Source organism: Catharus ustulatus, chromosome 1, assembly GCF_009819885.2.
Source record: "Catharus ustulatus isolate bCatUst1 chromosome 1, bCatUst1.pri.v2, whole genome shotgun sequence".
NCBI lineage: Eukaryota > Metazoa > Chordata > Aves > Passeriformes > Turdidae > Catharus > Catharus ustulatus.
This window is the reverse complement of record NC_046221.1, coordinates 89,343,220-89,368,601: the sequence shown is the minus strand read 5'-3', so window position 1 is coordinate 89,368,601 and position 25,382 is coordinate 89,343,220. Positions and strand designations below refer to the sequence as shown.

The 25,382-nt window shown below is 43.4% G+C and overlaps 1 protein-coding gene across 1 annotated transcript in view; it reads left to right on the top strand.

Moving 5' to 3' along the window:
• The first annotated feature begins 21,584 nt into the window (after nucleotides 1–21,584).
• Nucleotides 21,585–25,382, top strand: part of GRB10 (growth factor receptor bound protein 10) — a 144,265-nt gene continuing 140,467 nt past the window's right edge. The window contains exon 1 of the mRNA XM_033062934.2: nucleotides 21,585–21,720. The gene's annotated coding sequence lies outside the window, so the exon portion shown is untranslated. The remainder of the gene's footprint in view (nucleotides 21,721–25,382) is intronic.

Here is a 25,382-nt window from a genome sequence, read left to right as displayed (position 1 = left end):
TTTCCACCTCTCCCACCTTGGTTCTTTTACTTTTGTTTGAGATTTTTCTTTGCCATGGATCCACTTTCTCACATAAAAGCCATTAACTAGAAATTAAAATCCCTTCTCTCTTCAAAGAGATAGACAATCCATCCATTTTTTGGAAAGGGGGTTGCAATCAGATTTTGCTCTTTTTCTAAATGTTGTTTTCTTTTACATACTGTCATGCAGGACTTTCACAAACAAGGAGAACTGACTAGCTAAAGAGTAAAGACACTAAAACTTCAAATATCAAGAGAGCTGTCAAACATATTGAGTAAGTGGGGAGGAGTAGAAATTTTCTTCTAATCTCTTTCAGCTATTGTAAACACATCTCACTTGCAGCAGCACATCTTATCAACAGATGTTGGTTGTTCTTGTCTTTAATTGCTGCTGTCACTTTAGCTTCTAGCAGTTCCCGCTCCTACAGCTCAGTCGTACAAAAGTTCACTTCTCTAACCTCTTTTTGCTCTGCTATCCTGCCCCCTCTCTGGGTGTGTGTTTAGGGGGGGTTGGATGTGGGTGCACTTTCTTTGCAGCTTCACTTTCCTGCTGCCATGCTCGCACTGTAGTGTCGGTGCGTGGAGGTTGGTGGTGTAATCCCTCCGTGCTCGGTGTGTATCACTGATTCAAAGGATGAAAACTGTTTTCTCCCATCTGGTCCCAATCCTGGAAAGCTGCAGGAAAACTGTATGGCAGGTGCTTCTCATGCTCAGACAGGATACCCTTTTTATCCCACATAAAGTGGCAAAGTATTTTTCTCCACATAATCCTCTCAATTCCTGTCTATTTGCTGCTCTTCTCTTCCTACCCCCATCACTGCCTTTTCTTTCTCCCATGGGACTGGCAGGATCTCAGAGGAAATAAGTAAAGCTTTCCTAATATAGAAGCTCATCTTCTCTGAAAACACTTCTCATTCTGTTAATGGAGTTCTGGAAATGTTTCAGTTCTCCCCCTACACTAATACTTTATTCTTTTCCTCTGATAGCTGTCCAAGCACCAGTGTCATCAGTTTTCCTAGCTTTATTAGCTCATTTTGCAAAGGAATGCTCAGGCAGTCTAACAAAATAATAATAAAAAATTGGCAGGAGAGTTTTATAGCTATGTACTCTCTTTAAAAAAATAAATATGCATCTGGAGACATCTTTCTTTACAGGGGTTTTATGCTTTACAAATATATGTGCTCTACATTCAAATATCAATGGAAGATAACACAGGTTGCTGAGTAGATTTACATATGGTCCTTCCCCCTTCCTCTCATACCCTGATACATGCCTGGGCCCAGGGCTCTTCTTCCTGAGCCTCTCCACCTATGATATCTGTGCTTAATATTTGCAAATCCACTCGTAAAATTTTATGTAACAAAAGCACAAAGTGCCTGCAAATCCTCTGCGTAGAAGGGAGTGCTTTTTCTGTGCCTCCCTCCCCCACAGTTACACTAGTTCTGGGGAGAAGCAAGGGAAGTGCAGAGCAGCAGACATGGAAACGCTGTCATTCTCCAACGAGAGTAGGGTTTTCCACCAGGGAGAAGGTGTAGCTTAATACCAGGGCAGGTGGATTTGCTCTACCCAACGCTGGTCTTACAGGCTGCAGCAGAGAGGGAGGGAAGCTCAGGTATCCTCTTGTCCCCTCAAAAACCCAACTTGAAGATGGGGGTGGGGGTGGGGCAGGGTGAGCATGGAGCCTTCCATCCTCAAAATAGAAATTGTGGGGAACAAGGATGTGCTAAGCACAAATGCACGTTAGGGTGGGAAGTTGGTGGGAAGTCAGTGGGAGGAGGAAGAGTTCTTCAGAATGGTGGCATCTGAGGAGACTATGGCTGAATGCAGAAGTATGAGCAGCCCATAAGAGGAGAAATCTCTGCAGTTGCCCTGGGAGAGAACTACTCACGCAGAGAGTATGGAGCAGGCTCGGTAAGCACATGCTTAAAATACTACACCTGCATTTTGGAGACATTTATTAGCACAGGCTATATTCCTTGTGCTTCACCCTATCTGCCCAGGATGTGCTTTCTTGCTTACCTTTTGCAGACACAACATGTGCAGAAATAGGAACTGAGATAAGCACCACACAAGACATGGACAACAACTGCCAGGCAGTGCCCTGTCTTAATGGCTTGTCCCAAATGTGCAGGAGGGCAGATAACAGAAGAGTTGTCTGGGATGGGCTTCCACTTCACATAACCTTTCCCAGGGAAGACTAATGGGTGCCCCAGAGTGCCCCAGAGCAGCACATACAGAATTTCCAGGCAGGTTGCAGCACCTGGTCTGCCTGGTACCCTTTCCCTTTTTTACCCACGAGGATGCCAGTAGGGCAGTTCCTTATATGTAGTCCACCCAAAACTAAAAGTAAGGGCAAGAAAAAGAAACTGGGTACCTGCTAGAGTAACTTGGTTGCATGAAGTGTAGTGTGGGAAATGAACCAGTCTTGATAAAGGCTGGCCGTACTGGCATCAGCATTTGGAGTGCAGATTTGGTCACAACTATGTGCACAGAGACAGGAAAAACCTGAGCCAAAAAAGTGTGTTCTCCAGCAGGAACACAGAATTAAGGTGCTACTTTTATGCTGCATTTTTATTAGTGGTATCTCAAAAATATCACTTTCAGCATGCCTTTTTCACTTCTCCCACAGAAGCATGAAAATTAACATCAGCTAACAAAATTTTCTATTGCTCTGGAGGAAATGTTGTTGAGAGCTGTTTATACATAATTTTTCTCATTGGCTTTTATTTTTTTTTGTCAAAGTCTAGTCATAATGAAATACCTGATTATTTTCCTTTAAAAAAAAGGCATTATTTAATTCTTTTTCCACCTTCCAGAGTTTAAGAGGCACACATACACACAGTAAAACACAAGACCCTTCATGCAGAGTCATTTCCCATCAAATTTCACACTGGGCATGATATGCCAGCTCAGACAGAATACAGATGTGAAGCCACATGGTCCCAGCACATATCTCCCAGGCACAGGCAGCAAACTTTCCCCCTGGATGGCTGGAGAATATCTTCACTGATAGCAGATTGGATTCTGCCGTGTGCAAGAAAACAGCTCATGGAGGTGAGGTAAGGTCACATTTGGGGGTTGCAATTCATTATTCCCTACCCATCCATTATTCCGAGGGAAAGATATTTGAGCTCACCTCTTCTTTTGGCTGCTGCTGTGCCACCTGGAGTGGTCAGAAAAGGCCTGTTCTCACCACCTTATCTCTTGGTGTCAGCACCACTCCTTCCAAACCAAGTGGGCTAAGGAGATAGTGTGGCTGCTCATGCAGGAACACACATTTCCTCGTTGCATAGGAGGAGAAACCACAGTCAAGTCCTAAGTTTCTGCAGCCCTTTTCCTGCATACCAAAATCCCAGGGCATCACACCTACCTGTCTTTACCTGCTCTGTGGCTGCACACGAGTGACAACTAGGTTTTTTTTCCCCCAGGCTGAAGTGCTACCACTTACAGGTAGCTTATACAATCCTGTTTGTGAGTTAACTTTATCCCAAACAGGAACCTAAACAGGGTGAAGGTCAATTCCTGTGAAAAAATATTACGCTGCTGCTTGGTCTATCGTTCAAATTACTCAAGGTCAGGTTTTATTTAGTCATGCTTTCTTCCACAATTTTTTCCCTCCAATATTAAAATTTTAAAAAAGCAATTAGATAACGAAGCATATGTAGCTTGTTTTCTTGGATTGTTTCTCAGCTTTTTCCTAAATTGTCACTGCCCCTTTGGACTTCAGCAGTGGGATAGCTGCCAGGTTTCCACAGAGATGCAAACAAATTCTATGCAATAAAATATCATCTCTACATAATTTAAACCCCAAATGTACATGGTGACAGTTTTATGTTTGAGTAATATGAAAATCCGAGATATTGGATGTGAGTATAATTTAGGATCGAGAGCTGCAAATATTTCTGTGCCCTGGAATCCAGTTAAAATGCACCATTGCACATGCCGTGTTTCGGTGGTGAAGTATTGCTTGCCTCTGATTGCTGCAGGGTAAGAACTTTATTTTCCTAACCCATGATTTAATGCTTTCCACCCCCTGTAAATTGTAACTAACAATGCCCTCTATGTGAGCTCTGGTAGCTGAGGAGACAGGGGGAGATGGCTGCAGCATGAAAAGGGAAAGAGGGAGGAAAAGAAGGGTAAAAGAGAGGAACATCTGCAATGGGTTAAAAAACATTCACAACTTGCCTTCTTAAAGAACTGAAGGCTGAATATTGGGCCAAAACCCCTATTAGATGGAGGTAGTGGAACTCCACTGATTTTGATGGACCTGAGCCAGTCTGAACCAGCTGAGAAGCTGGTCTGCAGTTTCGCATTTAGAGTCCAAAGTGGTTGGAGCAGGGGAGGTTTGAAACTGTACTCCTCACGTAGCACGGAGGGGCCTGCAGGAATAATGTTTGCTTTGGCATGGAGGTGGGTTAGTGTAGACCCAGCAGGTCCTGCAGTGAAAGGTTTCTTTCTGCTCTGAGTGATGGTGACTTCCATAAAGACAGCAAATTCATCCAGAGATATGCCTTAACCCACATCCTTCTTTAATTCATAAGTCTTTGCACTGTGCAGACCTCGAGGTGAATCTGTGTGGATGCTCTTGCCCTTGTTTTCATCTCTGGATGTCCTCTGTTTCTCTGCATAGCACACATCTCATGGTGTTTTCCCTGGATACCTATTCTAGACTTTCTGTTTAGTACAGCAGCAGAGTCTGTGTCAGGACCTGATAAACTCTGAGGCTTTTGAAATGCCTCTTTCTACAGCTGCGGGTCTCAGTTAGGGAAAAGCAGTTGCTGCATTTCCTCCATCTTCTCTTTTCCATATAGAAAGCCCCCAAGAGGAATTTTTTGCTAAGATTTGCCCATTTCTGGAATGATTTCTGAAATTTGCTCTCTTCTTACCTCCTATGCTCTTCTCCTTTCCCAGGATGCTTGCTCTGGCTCCATCTCTTTAGAAAGATTATCTTCTCAAATTAAGAAGTAGCTGTGAGGAAAAAGCACAGATAGATAAGAGGTTCCTCTCACCACAAGGAGCCTGGTACAAAATGTTTCAAGCAGGGCAGGAAGGCCTGAATGAGGCTGAGACATAACAGAGCTAACATCCATCCCATGAAGGCCACCTTCTTTCCAAGTGATGAGTAACAAAGCAGAAGATAGGTGGACAGGGAATAGTACCTGATTTCTGTTATGATATAGTGATCAGAGGATATCAAAAAAGAACAGCAGGTAACAGGTTTAAAATAGAGATACCACATTATGCAAATTATAATAAGCATCTCCTCAGTTTAATCACAGTATTTTGTGAAGAATTAAAAATGGTATGGGTGCAAAACCTAATTGGCAAGTACGTTAAATTAAAAGAAGATAACTCTCATGCAGGGAATCCCTGAGGCACAAAACATGAAGAAAGGGAAGTACTGAAGGAAATAACACTTTGTGTTTGATCTGCTGCCACACTCTTCCAGGAGCATCTACATATTGGCCATCCCTCCAGGCAGGGCACCAGGCTGGTGGTCTTGGTCTGACCCAGTACCATCTCTGTTATGTTCACAGATCTAGTTAGTCAGATGTTGAGTGCCACCAGACCTGCAGCATCACTCTCTTCAAGAACTTAGAAAATAATGGGCTAGATCAACTTTCTATCAAGATCGAATACTACCAAGGAATTGGTAATTCCAGATATTCTGTCGAGGAATTCTGAAGACATTTTCCTTCTACATAGAGGAAAATGAATGCCCATGATAGATACTGGCTGCACTAACCTATAAAAATTCATCTAGCTCATGCATATCCTGTCTTTATACCTACCTGAGTCAATGGTGAGATGGGCATCCCACCAGTCCTAGAGAGATAGATCAGTCATTCTTTCTTCACATCCTCTGGGCTTTGTGTGTGCTGATATTCCTCATCTGACTGCAGCTACGGAAAAGCACATCTGGTGAGAAAAAGAAGGCATTTTTGAAAACCAGCACTGAATGGGTTTTGTGTGGCAAAACTCCAGGAGCAACCTTTTCTCCTTAGCAATTCAGAAGGCTGACGTTGGTGTAGACAAAGAACATAGACATGCCACATGCAGAAACGGATGCCAACCACTGAATGACTATACTGTTTACTTCTGATGCCACATTATCTTTCTTCCAACATTATTGCAACTAACACCAGAAATCCTGACCCAGAACATGTGTCTGTTGTCTTGCGGGGGCATCTGCAATACCATGGGTTTGTTGCAAGCTGGTAAATGGTAGTCCTATGTCAGCTGAGATTTGTCAGTGTATTATGTGTGGCAACTTGAGCAAAATGCTGAGTTCTCAGACAGAAATGCTTTATCACCAAAGGAGATCTTAATTTGGATAAGCTGTTATGTCACAACACACCACACCACAAGACTGACATTTTGCTGCTGAGGCTTCTCAGCATCTTAGGCATGTGTGTAATACTTAAGATTTGAAAGCCAGGTTAGTAACATGTCCATTTTTTGATAGTTGGGAAAACAGTTCTGCTGAGAATCTAGGATTCCTTTTTAAGAAAGACAGAGCAGATGCCACAGTTTACCAATCACAGTTTCTTCTAAATTATAGAATCTATGTCATGATGTCAAGTCTCCTTGTCAGGAATTATTGGAAATATCTCACTATTTGTCTGGAATAAAAATCTCATGCTCTGAGTGTCCTGGTGTCAGCTAACATGTATATTCATATTGAGCATGGGATCTTACTCATTCCCTGCTGAATAAGGACTTATGGCCTGAGAGCATTTAGCAGTGGAACAGATCAATCACCACAACAAACTGATTATAAGCATTTCTAGGAAGACATAACAAGCATATGCAAATTCTGGATTCTGTCATCCTTCCACACATCAAACCCTACCTTGCCAAATACCTCCTGCCTTCCAGTAATACAAGAGCAGGGATTCCTCAGTGAAACAGCAGTAGTGTATTTACAAATAGGGGACCAATTATGTGTTTCTTCCATTCCACAGATTCTCTTGCTTCAGCAGCCTGGACTGGATACCTAACACAAAACAGAAGACATGTTAGACCTGGTTCAAAATTGTGTGATAACTGAACTATGAGAGTTAGCATTAAGGATTTCTGGGGGACCCACCTGATAGGTCCTGAAGCAAATGAGGACAAGGAAGGAAAACTATTTTCTTTCAGTGTGGTAGATCTTCAGAGATTCACTTCACACTACTTACAGATTCACACTCCTTCATGAAGAAACATCAGAAATTATCATAATTTCTCCTAAGAAAAATGTATGCCTGAATAAATGTGTTTAATTAGTGGGTCTCAGTTCAGTGTTGAGGTGAGGGCTGTTTAATTTAACATTTCAATTTTACATATTTGTTCCCTTCATCCTTTTTTTTTCCTATTTATTGTCACGCACCCCTTTAAAGAAGGTGATATCTGGTTCTAGGACTTCATATGCCTTGATGTAGATATCTTCACAGCCTGCTAATCTGGTTTGGTCACCATTGCTCCATCAGATCTGATATTAAACATTCAGAAATAATCTGACCAGAAGGATCTTCCAACATATTTAATTTATCTACTATAAATTATATACTTAGCTGTCACAGTAACTTCTGGACACTTTGCAACTACAGTTAACTATCTTAGCTTTGATGTAGTATATATAAGAATTGGTGCCTATTTCTGAGGATGAAGTACTTAAGAAGAGAAATGAAGATGTTTTAGAGATACAATCAAATAGCAGGAAGGTGTCCTAACGTACAGTTTGTTATGCAAATTAACTTACCCCATTCTGGCATTTCAGTAATTCTTCTGATTTTGCTAAGTGTGATGTGTGAGGTTGCCGCTTACCTACACACTTCTGTCAAAAATTCAGGATTTAGTTATTTGTTTCTGTCTTCATTCAAGTTTTGATTGCCTGTAACTATTGGAAAAAGAAGTGAGGAATGTTGTTTGAGCATAAGGATTCTTAGATAGGGTGGCTAGATGGGTATACAGGTGAAAGGTTTTGAATACTTACCTTCTTTTTTGAGTAAAATACATCCAAGATCTTTTAGTTTGGTCAATTACAGATCTAACTTCATTTTCACTTACATTAACAGGAGTTTTATCCACTGCATCAGTTGGCAGAGCCATCTACTGCAGTAAGTAGTAGTGTAGCCAGGTTCACATCAGAGTTCCTATTTCAAGTTGATTTTAAAATTTTTATTTTTAATAGTGTCTCTAACATAATGATGTGATATACCAAAGACCTGACTCCCTGCAGGTTACAGAAGTTTCAAGGAATTCTATTTGGAGGGAGAAACGAGACATGACTTGAGCAGTAGCTGTCACAGAAAACAGGAATTTAAAACTGGGATTAAGGTAGATTTAATTGGGAGACATGAGGGATGATGAAGGAGTGAAAAAAGGGAGACAACATCTCTTTATATTGTGAAATTCAAAAACATGCTTATAGGCCAACACTGTTGTGAGCAACGGAGAATAATGAAGAACTCAACATTACCTTGATCCTCCTGGCCTTTTTAAAATAAATCATCATTTCATATGGCAAGTCTCACTTTCTTCATACCCATTTCCATCATACAGATTGAAGTAACAAATTGTTTGTCTTCTCAAAAAGAACTAGGAAAAACACATGCTAAATCCATGAGTAAAACTACAAGACACCAGTCTTCTGCTCACTTCAATCTAGCCATCCTTTATTTTCAAAATTTTAACTTTGTTGTAGTTGCCTGCATGGTATTGATTTCTGAAAGAGCCTGGAGTTGTGAACATCAGAAGATGTCCTAAGCTAAATGTTGTTTTCCTCAGATGTGTTTTGGTTAACTCAGAACTGCAGCTGTCTCAAGGTAGTATCTCCAAAATGTTGAAAAGGCAAGCAGAAAGCATGTACACTAGATTAATATCCTATACCTACCTTACCCTTTGAGCTTTTCTTTCCACCTGAGTTTTCACCCTTTCTCTTGTTCATTTCTTTAAGAATGTTTGAAAACCCAAAGTTGGGCAGCAGAAAAGTGCCTGGGTTGTTCTGTGGCACCTGTTCTGTTTGATCTCCTCATGGCCAGTCACTCATCACAACTGCTCACACTGCACCACACATCTGTCTTTCTGCCCCTTCTTGTCCCAGTCTACTGTTCTTCACAATGGCAAATTGCCTTTTCCTCCACAGACCATCTCTTCCACCTTTTCAGCTCGTTCTGGCTCCATTCCTTTCTTTCTGACGTAGTTTTGTGGCTTTGACAAGGCACATGTTATTTCCCCTAGAAACACAAATTGATGGGTATGGTCTACCACGTGTTTACGTTGACTTCAGAGATTTTTGGATGCAATCCTCTCCCTCAAAAATAAGGACTGTAAAGCAATATGTTATTTCTTCCTTTTTGGTTCTAGAGTGTTCCATGTAATACTGCAAACTCAGTCCTCGCCTTGCACACAGCATTCAGAAAGTTGCTGAATGTTGCTTCTGTGCTGTACATTTATTGACTGAAACATTTGAGTTGTTGCTTTTCACACTGGTAATTTTAGAGCGCAGATGCCTAGCATGTTTACTCACATACCAGGGCTCACATTTAATGAGCAAAATGTCAAGTATATTGTTATCCACCATAAAAACTGTGAAAAATATCCTTGCCATCTGCAGTGTGCCTTCTGCTTCAGCCTAAAAGACTTTTACAAGCAACTACATGAAATTAGCATTAAAGTCAATATTTATAAATGGAACCACCTCTAAAGGGCCGGATCTTCTCCCCTCCCACTCCCCCTGTTCCTCTGGGATCTAATGAGCTGGGGAGGCTCTGTGCAGGAAGGGAGCTGAGTCGTGCCTGGCTCCTGGTTGCAGTCAGCCAGAATAATGTCCCTGCACTGAGGAAGCAGAGGAAAGAGAAGAGTGGTGCTAAATGGCATTGACAGCGTCCGAGGGCCAGATCCTCAGCTGGTGTCAGTTGGTGTAATGTCATGGTCCTCGATGAAGTGATGCAGCAAGCACAAATCAGGTCAGTTTGGGTGACTGACACAGCACCGTCTTGGATCTGTGCTATCCGAGGATAGAGTCGGTAATAGCGCTCACGGAATAGATGATGGATGGTAGAGCTGAAACTGGGATTTGATACACTGCCACCAGAAAAAAATACTATCTTCCAAGAAAATGTTTGTTAATTCTCCACCAAATGTGGAAAAAACCTGGCCATTTGTTCTGACTCTTTATGGTGCTAAGGACAATGAAGATTGTCTGTCGCTGAAATCTCTAGATTGTACTGCAAGAATAATAAAATTAACAATTACCAGTAATGGATAACTGCTCCTGGGCCTTTTCCCAACAGCCTATATGAACTTTTGATTTTTGCTCTTGCAAAATCTTCAATCCAGCCATGATTGGTGTGTCGCAGAACTGAGATCTAGGCACATTTTGAAAACTGTTGCTGTACACTACTGTTATCCCAACATCCATAAGCAGCCGAAATTCCAGGCAGATCTTTATGCGGCAGAGCTGATGAACGAAAGCCAGAACATGCTCCCTCAGATGGGTGACCAAGACAACTTTTGCGATTTGTTCCAGCTTTTCTGCCAAGTCACTATTGGATCCACCAAGCTCACATGAACCACAGCCTAGCACAGACATCATGAAAGCTGGTCACTCCCACAGCTGGAGGCTAATGAAACAGAGAAAGGTAACATCATCATATAATCCACACCACCTTGCCTTTTCCTTTGTACACATGTTAAACACGAGAATCAGGATGAAAATTGCTGTCATGATTAGCATACAAATGAGCATAAATATTTATCCAGAAAATTCAAAATAAAATACATTTAATTTTTTTTTTTGTGGTTGTTTGGATGTAAATATATTTCATTAATTGGACTTTAAGAAGGGCACTTACATGTTCCCTTAGAGTATTTCTAATATAATTATTGCTTGGGCAATTAGGCCACTCACTAAGCCACAAATCTTATCTTTCACACCGGTGAGTCATAAATAAGGACTGAGTCACAAATAGACCAGACAGACAAATGGTGTCAGGAAGGAAATAAGATTGGTTGTGAATATATTTAGGCTGGAAATTAGAAGATGGCTGCAGACTACCTGAGGAATGCAATTCTGATATAGTTTTTTAATTGGGACAAACTGAGCTAAGAGAAGTAACTTAAATTGCTTTATCATTTAGCTTAATGAGCTCATGAAAGGGATTGTGCACCAAGTAGGAGAATTTCTTAAGACTGAATATGATGATAGAAGTCCTCAAGGATTCAGTCTTTGCCTACCATGACTACCTGAAATTAGAGGGTTAGTAGTCTGCTTACCCAAGTTGTCCCAGCCAGACTCATTGTTATCAGGAGTCCTTAGGACTCATACACAGCTGGGACAGATTGGACAGATACAGCAATGCCAGTGTCATCATACAGTCAAGGTTCTGTGCAATGCAGACTCTAGTGTTCACACTGTGAGTGTGAAGCTGTGTTGCTGTGGCTGTTGCAAAACCTTCCTGCCAGACAAAATGAGAACACCTTGACTTCCTATGATTGTATTAAAGGGCAAGTTCAATCATGGAGTATTCTATGATGGGGTGCACCTAGTAAAATGAAGATCAACTAATGGCTCTATAAGATAATTAAATGTTTTCCAATGTTAGACCAGTGCAATGACTTTCTGTCATGAAACCAGAGTTCCTGGGAACTCTTGTAATACAAATAATGGGATTTACGGTGTTGGCTTACCTTTACTGGCTTCTGTATTTCTCAAGGAGAAAGGGAGACTGGGATTTTTTGTTATTTATGGAAGACAGTTTAGTTACTTGGTGTAAATAACACAGACTATGCTGATGCAGCATATAACATAGTCAGGAAGGATGCTGTATGTGAATATTATCTGCTAAATGAAAAGATTCCCGTGTCTGTCACAGCATGGATTTAACTGAGTCTTTCAGTTCTGTATCAGCTCAGTTCTGTACCAGCAGACTTGTCTTTAAATGTGATCCTTGCTCTGCTGTGACGCATTATGACTCAAAAATATTCTTCTTTTAATCAGTCTTTAGAGCATGGATACACATCCCATAACACATTGGCCACATCAAGTCTTTTCACCTTTTGTATCCAGGGTACAGTCCTCTCCCTCTCCTTCCCTTTCCTGTATGCCCTTTGGTCTCTGTCCTGTCATATGATACAGGGACTGGTGCTTCCCAGAGATATTCATACTCAGTTAGGCAGCAGGAATTCACATGACATGATGGCCATACATGATTCTCGTGTGACACTGGGCATCTGCATTTTGCTATAAATGAGGGCCACGTTCCCCAGTGCACCTGAATGAAAGGTGCTCTCCACTGCAGATATAAGGGCTGACCACAAGATTCAGTACTGGTATTTTACAGAATCACAGAATAAATTAAGTTGGAAAAGACCTCTGAGATTATTGAGTCCAACCAATGACCTAACACTACCATGTCAATTAGACCATGGCATCAAATGCCTCATCCAGTCTTTCCTTAAACACCTCCAGACACACTGACTCCACCACCTCCCTGGGCAATCCTTCCAGTATCTAATCACCCTTTCTATGGAAAAATTCCCCCTAATGTCCAACCTGAATTTTAGGGTCAGTTATTCATTACTTTCTGAAAACTTACCATCAGGTAGTGTTTCACTATCCTGCAGAAATACTTCTATTTCTTGCTTTCTTAACATTTGGTGTGTCTACACATGACAAGGGAAAGGTTCCCTACTTCATCGCCTCAATGTATGAGAAGGTGAGAAGACAAAAATAAAATAATCTCCACACACCTCATTTCAGTTTCCTGGAAATAAAGAAAATTTAAAATATTAGTGTGTAAATAACCAAAAGAAAAAGGAAAACGTGAATTTTAACTACACAGCATGTGCTTCAGAGTTTAGAGATTAAGCAATCAAGCCTGACTCCAACTTGTACTTTGACCTCACTGAGACCAGAAATGGATCCTAGTTTATAATGCAGCCTGCTTTCTTGAAAAGTAGCTGGACAGGCTGTGAGTGTCAACACTGAAATACACATAGAGTAATAAATTTATTAAAATCTGTAAGCAAAAAACCTTTTTAGAAAAGTAGTTTTCTGTAGTTTTCTCTTTGCAAAACTAGTTTTCTGAACTCTAAGTAGAAAAATGGAATTTCACTCTTCAGAAATTTGTATTTTTTGTCTCCTGTGTAGTTTGCCAATGGTTCAGCTTTCTTTTTCTCCTTTTCTAACTTACATGGTAGAGATCATTGCAAAGAATTCTGCTATTGAAAACCCATGAGAAACCACCCTTCTGTAAGCATGAAATAAAATCCTTAAGAAGAAAAATCCCTCCTCAAATCATAACAAAGTTTCACATCTACCTAAGTGCTGCTGCAAACTTTGCAAACCATGACATGTATTCCACACATATTCAACATACACCTGAAGATAATATTTGGCACCTGCATGTTTTCCTAGCTTCACTTCTATAGGGAGTTTATACCCAGTAAAGATTTGCTGTTGGGGATATGCACTGTAATTTATAGCGAAGTTGTTTGCTGTGTGCCCAATGTTGTTCATGCTTGAGGGTTTCTTTTTTGACCTCACTACATATTAGAATAATGCCTGAGAAATATGCAAGCTTTCTCCTACTTTCAAATTAACTTATTTATATTGTACTCCAACATTTGGGCTGAAGTTCTTCACATTTCAATATCATGACTGTATTGGTTACAATATCAGTGGTAGAAGTAGGAAAATCTGCTTTCATTACTCAGGTTTGCTCAGCCCTGACTATGGAAACATACTGATGCCTATTTGTGGAGAGTTTCACCATCTCAGCAGGTTCCCTAGATCCAGCTGTGCTCCAAGGTATAATGCCTAGCAGGTATTCAAGTTCAGAAATTCAGTTCCACTTTAAACAAGTGCTTAACTTGTCCAAAAGGTGCTTTTTGTGGGCAAGTTGTTTCAAGAGTAGCTAGATACTCCCGATTGGCTCACAGGGAGAGCCTACAAAGCACAGTCCAGGACTGAGCTGCTCTGGGTCCTGGTCCAGCTACTCACTTTCTTGTGGGGCTTGGGAAATTCTCTTTTTTGCCAATGGCTTTGACTCTGCCTCTAACTAGCATCCCTTAATTCCATGCACTTGATGTTTGAGTGCAATGCTTGTGGCAGAATGCTGGGATTTTAAAGATGCTGATTTTTCTTCAGATGGAGAATGGAATCTCTTGCAAAACTGTGAGCATGGGTATGCTGTAAACCTGACATGCATCAGTTTCCCAATGTGCTAAAGCAGAGAAATCTTAATAACTCCGCTACCAGGGCACTATAAAATTACGTTCATTATTGTTTGTATAAGGCATTAAGTTTCTGAGATCAATACTGCTACTGAAGTACAAAGTAATAGTACTTCTCAAGGAGGAAGAGGATTGCCTTTTGAGCTGCCATCTGCTCCTGGCCTGACTCCAATTGCTTCCTAGTGAGTAATATGAAGGCAATTTCATTTTCACAATATGACATATGTAGCTCTTGGTCTTAAAGAGGGAAGAACAATCCACCAGTAGTCTGTCTCCCACTGTAGAAGCAAATGATGTAAATTAGAGCATAGTAATTAGACAGATTCATTGATTTGCTGTAAATATCCTAGCTCTGTCGTCACTTCATTGTGGTTCACAGAATGAAGTTTGTTTGGTTGTTAATATGGCATTTTCTACATTATGTCATCCCTGAGGCATGGCTGAAATAAAGGTCTGTTCAAATGCTTGCCAAACAATATTAAGATAAGAGGATCACCAAATCTTTGAGGGGAGGAGGGAGAACCTACAAAGCAATCAATGTAAGACCAGAAATGTCATCTGTCATCTTAGAACAAGGGCTGTTTGGAACAGAATCCACGCCCTTGAGGTGGGCACATCATCACAGAGGAGTCACATTCCTGTTTCAAGGGAACCTCACTGCTGGAGCCCCAGTCCAGCTGAGGCCTTTCTGCCATGCAGCAGCCTGTCTAAATCTTCATGAAGGAGTTAGTAGGTTCTTATTCAAGGACAGTGGATGTAACTGTTCTGAAAGTCTTTTCTGCAAAGATATTCTTTGTTCACTTTCACTAAACATTTTGAGGTCCAATTAGCACATGAGATTAGACAAAAATATGTACCTTTACATGACTGAGTTTAGAAAAACAGAATAAATCATAGCTAAATCTTAGGTAATCGGTGACAAACTCGCCTGACCCAAACTTCCAGCTAGAGGTGGTGAGAGCTTCCTGAGGAGCACCGGTGGATCTCCTCTCAGCTGTTGTAGCAGCTACTGCAAGGCTCCCGAGACTTCTCACTGCCTGTGGACGTAGAGTGCTGCTGAAGATTAATATCTGAGCTACTGTGCTGTAACATAACTTTGTTTTTTTATTTCACGTCTGCTAAAGCATCACAACAAATCAGTCAGGGACAATTTGACGTTTGACTCTTAAATATGAGCATTTTGTTTATTTAAAATCACAGGATGGAAGTGGTCTCAGAACTCCACATTATCTGCTCTGGAGAACGTCTTTAGAAATTACTTGGCTGCTATGGAGAGTGGTGGTGCCTGTAGCATGTGGGGAAAACTAACCTGAAACACACCTCAGCTCTGCATCCATACCCTGCAAGCCAGTAAGAGGTACCCTGGCTCTCTGCAAGGCTGTGTTGTACAGAAGTGCATTTTAACTCAGAAGGTGCTGGGGTCTGCACACAGCTCAGAGCACTGACTGAGGGAAGATCTGTTTTGGGTCCAATACAGTTGGATTGCTGTGCCTCTTCCCTCTGCTCGGTAAAACCTACTTCTATGTAATCTATTTTTGTTTACACCATTTCAACGTTTCTGGTTTTCAGATGGCACTAGCCTGATGATCCTGCTTCAGTTGTTGTAAAAATATGTTCTAAAAGCTACAGCCTGCAGGCAAGTTATGGCATTGAAGATTTTCTCTTTGTCTTTATTATTATTTTAATTGCCCCTCCCTAAGGAACCAAGAAAATACTTGAGACAAAAACACAGTCACACTAAGCTCCCTAAGAATTATGCCACTGACTGCAGTGTGGCTGGATTTCATTCTGAGTCACAATTTTTGTTGCCTTCTCTCCTTTATGTGGCAAAGCTGTGAAGGAGCACTACATTTTGAATAAATCCTGATTTCTCATGTCATAAATGAGAATATAAAGTATAGTTTGAACTGAATCTCCTCCTATTGCGGTATAATTTTGAATTTTTCTTCCAGTTTTGGCATCCTAGTTGAAAACTTATTATGCATCAGGAAAGCAGCTGACTTTAATTTGTGGAAAGTAAACACTTTTAAAGTGTCATTCCACTTAACACCTTTGATGACCAAAAGTGCCCATTTTCTTCATCTCATTGGAATTGAGAGAATACAGCAATTTATAATTCTTAGTGTTGAATCAGTCTACGTGTTAATTGTGGAGCTTGCAGTGGGAACAGATGTGTTTTTGTAGAAGGGTGGGCTGAATGTATTTGTCTTTTTAATGTACTTTCTGTTGAATTACCAATATCACTTAAAATTCCCCTCTCCTCTACACCACCTTGTGTAACCGCTCTATTTTGTACAGTCCAGGAAGAGCACATCTCTTTCACTAGAGCTTAGGACTCCATCTCAAATTACAAAATGTCCCTGACTATTCAGCCTTTTGAAAAAGCTGTAAATAGAGATATAACTTACCTAGCAACAAAGAGTAGATCTCCAGTGTGGTCTATGAACACAGTGCGTTTATTCAGTTATGGTCATGCCATAGCTTTTCTTTTTTGTCACTAGTCTTTAGACGTAGACTACAGCAAAAGTCTTTTCTATACTCAACTGATGTTAAGAAATCCTCTTGATAACAAGATGTTCTAAAACTAATGCATTTGATGAAGTTCCTGTTGAATCAGTTAAAAACCAAAACTGAACAAATAGTTTGTGGAAAACATGTAAAGTTTTGAAAATCTCAATCTTTTCAGTCTTTTCATGAATACTGAAATTTCATTTGTATCCTTTACCTCATACAGCTATATTTAGTAAGAGTTTTTAGAAACTTGTTTAGTTTTTTTTCTTAGTGCTTTCATTTCCCCTTTCAGCTTACAATCTCTGGCATACATGGGGTGATAAAATAAATACAATAGGAAAGAAAGATGTAGATGGAAAAGAAGGAGAATGTTCCTCCTGCTTCCATCTTGATGTTAAAAAGTCTTATGTTTTTCTGCACAGCTTTTAAAAATATTTTAAGCATTTGCTTCATTTATAGTAAAAGCAACAGAAATAATTTTGTGTTGGTTTTGTTCCAGATTAAGTTTTATTAAAATTCTACTGTGTCAGAAGACTTACCGCCTATTTAAGGTGAAAAGCTTTGTCCATGACAAAAGAAACTTATTATCATTTCAAAGGCTGGTCAGCACTTTTGCCTATATACCTACCAGGCAATAATGACCAAGTTGACCCTTTTTAGATAGCTGGGTTCTTTTATCAGTGCATTCCACTAGTTAAAGATCATGCTTAATGCTGAATTTCATATAATGCTTTCATGAAAGTTCCTTTGAGAGGGAAAACAGTGGCCAGATTCTGATCTCTCCTCTTCAGATCTTCTGCTATTGGATTTTCATTTCCTAAATCAACGTAATAGAAAAGAAAATTATGCCTGTTCTCAGTATATATATGAAATATAATAATGTTGCTAAAGAAAACTTCGTATCTACTAGACAGTTTTCATTAGTCTATTTAATAAAAGATGAAAATGACCTTTTTCTCATTTGGAACTAACTGAATTGCAGAGCTTAGTGTCCTTTGGCTAAGTTCCAAAATGAAAAGTCACCCTGAAGAGTTCAAGTCTTTGCAGAAAGCAAACCAAGTCCACAGTACTTGAACTCCAACAGCCATCTCTTATCCAGGTATTGAGTCTTACATGTAGTGCTAAATAGACAGAGAATGCCTATATTCTGCTTATATTTTGGGCCTGGTTTTGAACCCATAACACATGAGAAACTTGCGTTATTGCAAGTTTCCTGATAATATAAATAGGAAAAAGAGCTTTTTTCTGGGCTTTCTGGAGATCTTGAGGAAATACACTGGAGAGAAAAGTAATATCCTAAGCCAAATTGTACCACAGGCTCTGAATTTGGAAGCTGCAGGGCAACAAGACCCTCTCCAGCTAGGAGGAGACTGCACACCCTGTCCTCTTCTCCCTAGGTGACCTGGATTCCCTCCAGCACCGCCAGGGAGTCTCATTAGTTCTTCCATCTTCTTCCGTCATGGGTCAGAGGAATCTGTCCTCTCTAACCTACACCTTAACCACTGCGGAAAGAAGAAGGAAACAGGGAGCTGGGACAACCTTCTCCTGGGCACAAAGTCCTGAAGGCACCAAGGCTTTTGCCAAGGCTGTTTGCCTTTACTTTTTAGACTGTCCTTGAGCAGGAATAATGTTTACATAGCCAGAGTACATTATTGCCGACATTACTTCTTGTGCGCTTTTTCTTGCAGAAAATGATCATCTTTTCTTCTAAGAGAAAATATCAGCATTTTAGGCTGTTATTTTCATGATACAGCATTGTGTAGGGTGTTGCCAGAGATTTTTTATTTAAGAGAAAAGATAAGCATGTCCTTCACTGCTACTGAAAAGATGCATTGCTACTTCTCCACTTAACCATCTTAGTGGTGTTATTTTGGATAAACAATCTTCTGACAGTACAGTTTTGTCTTGAACGATACAGCTGTAGTCTAGGAAACTAAACATATCTTTCCTAGTGTTTTTATTTGTCAGATGAGTATTTTCAATATTCATGTATATCTATTTTTTTAACTCACCACAAAAAGAAAAATATTATACTAATAAGGCTCGATCAGTCACTTATTTTTGTATGTATTAGAAAGAAATTTATGTACAAAAACATGCTTAATAATAATTCGATTGGACATTTTATTATTATCAAAGGCATCTTTAGAGGAATCCATCAACTCTTCTGATTTCCATACAAGTCAATTTACTGTCTTCAAAATGTAATGTTAATGGCACTCAGTGTATACACTGTAATCCTTTAAAATAATGTACATGGCAAACGGATATGTTCTCATGCATTAATAATTTAAAAGTTAATTTTAGGTACTTTATATGATTAACTGATGGATCAGCAGTCTTATATATGAGAAACAGTGAGCACACTCAAAGCAAGAGCATACTGGAAGGCAGCCAGGTGGCTGCCTGCGTGATGCTTCAAAAATACCTGAGCTTTATGCCTCCAGTTTCCCTTCAGTGTTGGATGGAGAACATCATGGTCATAAAAATGGTCTGGTTTCAGCATGAAGCGTGTAAATTGCCTTAGAGGTTGAGGTAGCAGGACTTTTTGGGGAAGAAGGGGATGTTTCAGAAGGCGGGAATCCCTGCAATGCAATCCTGCTGGTGGCTGGCTGGCTCTGCAGCACCAGACCAGTTATATAACTTCTCTCCTTTCACTTCTCGCTTTTTGAGGACACGCTGTAACGCAGGGCTGTAAATTGATATTCTAGGGTGGAAATACTACAGATGACAAAGTATAACTGTTGCATCGCGCAGCTAAGGAATGTGCCGGGGGCAAATAGCATTAAAACAGTGTGTAGGAGAGGCATGTGTTGAAGTCCTTGCCATGCCCACAGCAGCGGGTTGTGCGAAAGCTGCAAGAATTGGACACTTATTGCACAAACCCTGGTCAAATCATACAGGTACATGCACAGCTGAAAAAAAGATGGAGATTTTCTCTTCACAGGGAGGCACAGGGAGTAGACAGGAGGCAACAGGTACAAGTTGCATGAGGAGAGGTTTCACCTTGATTTTGATTCACTGAAAAAAAAAATAAATTTACAAGTAGAACAATCACCCACAAGAAAATCATCCCCAGGGATGGAGTGAAGTGCCCACAACTGGAGGCTTTCAAGATGCGATTGGACAGGGTGACAATCTCATCCCTTTCCCTTAAAAAGTTGGACTGGGTGATCTTTGGAGTTCCCTTCCCATCTGGCCTGGGTCTACATGTGCAGAAAGTTTCTCATGTAAGCATATGAGACTGTGGTGCCAGCCTACTGTGAGTAGATGCCTCCTTGCCTCTGGAGTAATCTTAGGCAGAATCATATACTACCTTTCACTAAATAATAACCGGGAGAGGAGACAGCTTTTCCTTTGGTGAAGCACTCTGAGGCTGGACCCACAAAACGCAATATCAGGGTGTACAGTGGCTCACAGGAAGGCAGGACAGACCAGCCCGGTGGTGGGAAAGAGGGCTGAATGGGGCTGGGAAGTGATGGCCCACAGGACAAGCTCCCAATGGACTGGCTCAGGACAGGACAGGACAGGACAGGACAGGCAGCAGGGGTGCTGACAGACTGAAGAGCAACGCTCAGCACTGCATCAAGTGGGGATGGCCGAGGGAAGCACTGTGCCGAGGAGAGGCCGGGGGCTGGTGGCATGAGCAGAGTGAGCAGCGAGCAGGCAGCAGAGTGGCACGTGTGTCCGAGAGGCTGAGGTGACACACTCAAGGAAACTGGAGAGATTATTTGAGGACTTGAACAGGAAAGAGAGTGGTGAGAACAGAGAGAGACCAGAGCACGGCTGGAAACACGAGGACCGGAGGGGCGGACTGATAAGAAAAGCATTCCTTTAAATACAGTAAAGATGAGCCACGAAGGAAGAAAGAACAAGAGCAATGAAGGTATCATGTTACATTTCAAAATATATTCTGCTTGGGCGCTCAGCCACTATACTCCCATTAGTGTACATGCATCTGTCTGGGAGGAAAAGCCCAGAGATTTCTCCCACTTCTGCTACGGCTCAATGTCCTTTTATAGGGCTGACCACTTTCTTGAGAGGTGTTTTTGCGTCTAGTGAAGTAAATATTCCTCTCCTCACAGAGTGTGATGCCTCTTGCTGGAAGTCAACACGTTTGAAAACAGTAGCTCTTAGGGAAGCACGCAGCTTTATTTCCCTTAAAAGAGCTTTTCCACAATCCGAGGTATTTGCAAGCTACTTGCAAATCGGATGGCTCGGCGCTACCGTGGTGAAATAGCAAAGATCCCAGTGCCCAGAAGTTCGCAGCAGCAGTCTGTAGGAGCGGCACTGAGGATCCCGGGAGAGCAGGGCGCTTCGCAGCACGGAGGAGCTCTGAAGAGCCCACCGCACTGCTGGCACACGCCGGGAGCCTGCTCCGCGCTGTCTGGAGCGCTGGAAGCGGAGCTGGGACACTTGCCCTGCGCAGTTCCGCAGGGAAAAAATGTGAGAACAGGACAGATGAGCTTAAAGAAAAAGTCCAAGCACAAGTGCCTCGCGAGTGCAGATGTCCTATTTGTTTTATTTTAAAGAAAAACCAGTCCTTCCCAAGAAAAGCACGCGCCGGTGCTACCTGCGGGTGAGCTTTTGTTAGAGGGCAGGAGACCCGCCACAGCCCCGCGATCCGCCGCCGGCAGCACCGCTCGGGCCGGGACGCGGCAGGGCGGGCAGCGCCGCCGGCACAGCGCCCGCGGCCGCCGGGGCTCCCGGCCGCCCCCTGCCCCCGGCGGGGCGCGGGCCGGGGCTGCGGCTGCGTGCGGCGGGGGCGGGAGCGGGGCGGGAGCAGGGCGGGAGCGGGGCGGGGCCCGCCGGGAGTCAGCTGGGCGCGAGGGGAGAACGCGGCGGCGGCGGGCGCCGTTAGCACCGGAGCCGGCAGCGCGGACAGGCAGGCAGAAGTTTTCTCCGCAGATCCCTCCCGCAGCCCGGGGACGCCTTGCGGAGGCGCGAACGTCCCCGTTCGCTTTGGGTGTGTTTTGCCTTTTTCCTCCCCTCCTTTTTATTTTTTTACTTGTTTGCTTTTTTTTTTAGTTGCTTGATTTTTTAATTTTTTTTTTTTTTTTTTTTAGTTTTAATTTTTTTCTTTTGTTACTGTTGGTTTTGAGGCGCGTGGCTCCGAGAGCTCGCTCTCCCCCGCCCGCGCCCCACTCCGCCCCGCCGCCCGGAGGATCCCCCTCCCCTCCCGCGCTCCCGTCCCCGCCACCGCCGCGCACGACCCTTCCCCCGACCCCCGCGCCCGCCCCAAACTTGGCGGTGCGCGGCGCCCGGCGGGGCCGGTGCCGGCCGCCTGCCCGCCCAGCAGGTAAGGGGCCGGGGGGCGGCGCGGGGGGCGGCGGCCGCTGCCCCTGGGGAGCCGCAGCGGGCTGAGGCCGCGCCGGGGTGGGTGAGGGCTCGCCGGCTCCTCGGTAGCGGAGGCCGGTGGGAGGAGGAGGAGGAGAGCAAACTTCCTTTTCCTGGGGCCGCCGGCGAGCCCCCCCCAGTGCCCGCGGGGAGCGCCCCCCGCCCGGCGCGGATCCCCCAGGGTCGGACGGGGTTGGGCCGGCGGCCGCGGGGCTCGGGAGATCGGCCCTTTTCCCCGTCTCGGGGCTTCCTTGGCGCGTTTTGTTTGCTCGCCGGGTGCGCGCCTCGCCCCGGCGGTGCCGGGAGCCGGAGCTTTCCCGTCGCCCCGCGCTGGAGCGGAGCGAAGACCTGCCCCGCCAACTGCTGGTGGTGCTGCTGCCGCCGGAACTGCCCGGTGTTCCCCCCGCTCCGCTCGGGGCTTGCCGGAGGGCTGGCGGGTGGGCACTTCGCAGAAATGCCACCCCGGAGTGCTGCCACCTTGCTGCTCCTCGGCGGCGGGGATGCGCGGCGTGTGCCCGTGGCACAGCCGCCCTGGCGAGCCCCCGGCCGTGCCCACAGCCCCTCGCCAGCCCGGGAGACCCTCCCTGGGAGGGGGCAGTGCGGAGCTTCTCCTGCCCCAGCTCCCCGCCGGCGAGAGGCGCGCACGCATGGCTCTCATTGTATAACTGTGGTACTGCAAGCCGGGGCTGAAACTGTGGCATCTTCATAAGAACAGTTTGCAGTTAATTGGTTTGGCAGATGAACTCCCGCACAATCCTCTTGCCCGCTTCTGTTAAGTGCCAGCGCCCCCTCCCACCCTTTTCCCCGCTTTCCTTTGAAGCGTCGCATAACTCTGTATTGCCAGCAGGATGGAAAGTGCTGATTCAGCAGCCAGGAGCCCCACTCCATCTGAAGTGGTGGTCTGCCTAAAATGCTCCCATTTGTTGAAATGGGAACATGTGTTGCTGGTATGTCAAAGCAGCATTGATCAGGCTTTCTAAAACAGACCCAAAGAATGTGGTTTGCCTTTCTCTTCACCAAGCCTGAATGAATTTGGGGTTGGGGCAAAGCAGGAGGGGGCAGGATAGAAGGGATGTTCAGTTACGCTTCTAAGGGGCAGCTGAAATTGTTTTGCCTCGTAAAGTTGCTTATGTGTTTTAATGGAGATGTCCTGGGATGTGGAGCAAGGATGCGTTAACACTCCAGCTCCATCTATTCCTGCTTTTCTGAGGCTAGTAGTTGTACTTACAGCTCTAGAAAAGGTACGGAGAAGGGCAACAAGGCTAATCCTAGGATTAAAAGGAGTGAGTTATGAGGACAGGTTAAAAAAAACCACCACAAACACATGGAGATTAGAAAACGTGCTTGGAAAAGGGGAAATATGCTTGAAATTTTGAGTGAGACCTCTGGCTGTGCTTCGTGATTGTTTTGGGGATGAGGCAGGATGAGGGAGGTAAGCACGATGCTCTTCCCATGCTGTTAGTCTTCCTCCAGGGCTTAACCTCTCAGAGCAGCATAAGGAGAGCTATTCCAGAGCTGTATTCCTCTGGCTGCCTTTGTACAAGTATACATTAATATGAGTGCTGCTTGGGTTTTCTTTCTCTACCACCAGACTCTTTTTAAAATTCAGTACAGTGTGGAGCAAACAGCAGAGCCTGAAGAGTACTGTTTGGTAGCCTTACTGTGAACAGTAAACTGTCAGAGCAGCAGATCCTGACGCTTGCCTCCAGTGATCATTTTACCGTGTTATGGTCTGATTTATTTTCTTCACTTGGACGTTATTTGTTCTTCAAGTAGGTCTTGTTTGCCCTGGCTACATATTAAAGATCTTGTGGTACTTCCATGGTTTTCCTTGGTTTTGTTAATCAAACTATCCCCTCTCTTAGCGCTGTGTGAGTTGGCTTTTATCCTCACGTACAACCACACCTGCATTTCAGTAGAGTATTCCTGTATTTTTTAATGTGTAGTCCAAAAGCTCTGCCTAAATGCAAAATGGATCTCTGCATCTCAGTTCTGCTGAAGTGTATAGTGTGCACTCTGTGAATAAAGCAAGTGTTTGCAGCCCTCTGTCTTGCAAGTGCATAAATGACTCTAGCAATTATTGTTATGACGGCTTTTTAGAAATCTTTGGTGATGTTCTCATCTGTGCTTGAGATGTAAATGGGCAAAAAGTATCTGGACCTTTCTGGCAAAGGTATCTTTCCAAGGCAGGGAGTTCTCAGCTGGCAGAGGAGAAGCATAGCTGGGTCATGCACTTCTTTTGCCAGCAGCACAGAGTGTTGTGCTGGGAATTTGTTTTCTGATAGCCCCAAACAAGCAGATGTCCCTCTAGACTATGAGTCACCGTCAGATTCCCTGGGTGCATGTAGCAGTGGCAGCAGGCAAACCGAGGGGCTCCTGGGTGGTGTCATTCTGGGTGGGACCCTATTGTTGCTCCCTTTTGCTGTTCCTCCCTGCACGTGGTTATGGAGGTGATGGTGCTAAATGAGGCCAGATTTATGGGTATAACCTTTGTTTAGACCAGCTCAGCTCTGCCTTGGGAAGTGTGTGTGTATGTTTGTGTGTGAAATGTGCTCAGATACTTCTTCACACCACTGAAGTGTGGGGTGGGGAAATAGGTGGAGGGGTGCCTTTTGATGCCCAGTGGTGTGTGTTTTTAGGATGCATTTAAGTATTTGCTCAATTAAAAATTTCACTGGTTGCAGCAAACAACTGTGCTGAAACCCCTTACTATTTTCTACTGGCCTTTTTATTCTAAACCTCTGAGTGAACTTTATTAATGGGGTCAGGGGAAAAGCTACTCTTCGCTTTGTGCCAACATTTCAGTCCAAACTAAGACTAAGGAAGCCTGCTTTTCTTTGGCTTTATCTCAGCTATGAGAGTATTGCTGCCAGTTCACAGTGCAGTGTTTCTTAAGTGTGCCCACCTGGCCCAGTGTTTTCATAAACAAGGGAGATAACTCCTGAGACCTCTGCCTCTGTCAGGCTTGCATGCAGCTTGCCAACTGGCTTGGCTACAGTGTGATTGCATAAGCCTCCTTCTGTAGGAAAGCAGGCTAAGAAGTTAGGATTGTTTTTCTTGGAAACTGGACCTGCTCCTGGCCTTGTCCAAAATATACCAGTTGCAAGTCTTCACCCAGGGAAATCTAGGAATGGAGCTCCTTTACCAAAAAGTTGAAACCCCACAAACCTTTTTTAGGAATTGCAAAGAATGAGGTTGCCAAGGAATCCCTTTATTAGCTTTGAGCTTTATTTACAGGTTTGCTATCTTTACACTGCCTGCTGGTCAGGAGAGCATGTTGCAATCTAAACT